Below are 1,783 nucleotides of genomic sequence, written 5' to 3' on the forward strand. Positions count from 1 at the left end.
CTCTCTCTGCACGCGCCCGGTAACCCCGGTAATACTTAATGAGTTTAACGGCGCAACGGCAATCCGTTGGAGAGCCACACGCAGAGCCACGCGACCGCACTCACATCGTCGAGGAGAGGAGGTCTGGAGCTTTAGAGAGAGAAATTAATTTAATTTGATTTAAATCTGTTAAAAACGGGGACTTTGCAACCTGAGTTATTTTCTGGGTGGTGTCGTTTTTGTGTGTGTTGTTTTTGGCAGGGGTTCAGAGGGGAGGTACCGTAGGGGGTTGCTGTTCGGCCAATATGAAGGGAGGGATGGTTGACACACACACACACACACACACACACACACACACACACACACACACACACACACACACACACACACACACACACACACACACACACACACAGGAGTTTGATCCTGTTGTACATGTAGCTATGTAAGTAACCACTAACCAGACAGTTGTGTAAAACAGGCTCTGAGGCTCAGCCATGATGACCTGTGGTCCACTGTTAACTAATATGGACCACATGACATGGTCCAGTCAGCTCTATATAGATCTACTGTCTATCTGTTATCTATTGTTACAGTCTAACTAACAACATCAGGTCTACTGTCTATCTGTTATCTATTGTTACAGTCTAACCAACATCAGGTCTACTGTCTATCTGTTATCTATTGATCCAGTCTAAGTAACAACATCAGGTCTACTGTCTATCTGTTATCTATTGTTACAGTCTAACTAACAACATCAGGTCTACTGTCTATCTGTTATCTGGGTCTATCTATCTGTTCTATCTATTGTTACAGTCTAACTAACAACATAAGGTCTACTATCTATCTGTTATCTATTGATCCAGTCTAAGTAACAACATCAGGTCTACTGTCTATCTGTTATCTATTGTTACAGTCTAACTAACAACATCAGGTCTACTGTCTATCTGTTATCTGGGTCTACTATCTATCTGTTATCTATTGTTACAGTCTAACTAACAACATCAGGTCTACTGTCTATCTGTTATCTATTCTGCAGTCCAACTAACAACATCAGGTCTACTATCTATCTGTTATCTATTGTTACAGTCTAACTAACAACATCAGGTCTACTATCTATCTGTTATCTATTGTTACAGTCTAACTAACAACATCAGGTCTACTATCTATCTGTTATCTATTGTTACAGTCTAACTAACGGCAACATCAGGTCTATTGTTATCTGTTATCTATTGTTACAGTCTAACTAACTAACAACATCAGGGTCTACTATCTATCTGTTATCTATTGTTCCAGTCTAACTAACTAACTAACATCAGGTCTACTGTCTATCTGTTATCTATTGTTACAGTCTAACTTTATAACATCAGGTCTACTATCTGTCTGTTATCTATTGTTACAGTCTAACTAACAACATCAGGTCTACTGTCTATCTGTTATCTATTGTTCCAGTCTAACTAACTAACAACATCAGGTCTACTATCTATCTGTTTATCTATTGTTACAGTCTAACTAACAACATCAGGTCTACTGTCTATCTGTTATCTATTGTTACAGTCTAACAACATCAGGTCTACTATTTATCTGTTATCTATTGTTCCAGTCTAACTAACTAACAACATCAGGTCTACTGTCTATATCTGTTATCTATTGTTATAGTCTATCTAACAACATCAGGTCTACTATTTATCTGTTATCTATTGTTTCCAGTCTAACTAACTAACAACATCAGGTCACTATCTATCTGTTATCTATTGTTACAGTCTAACTAACAACATCAGGTCTATTGTCTATCTGTTATCTA

The sequence above is a fragment of the Oncorhynchus masou genome, unplaced genomic scaffold (genome assembly GCF_036934945.1).
Source record: "Oncorhynchus masou masou isolate Uvic2021 unplaced genomic scaffold, UVic_Omas_1.1 unplaced_scaffold_594, whole genome shotgun sequence".
Taxonomy (NCBI): Eukaryota; Metazoa; Chordata; class Actinopteri; order Salmoniformes; family Salmonidae; genus Oncorhynchus; species Oncorhynchus masou.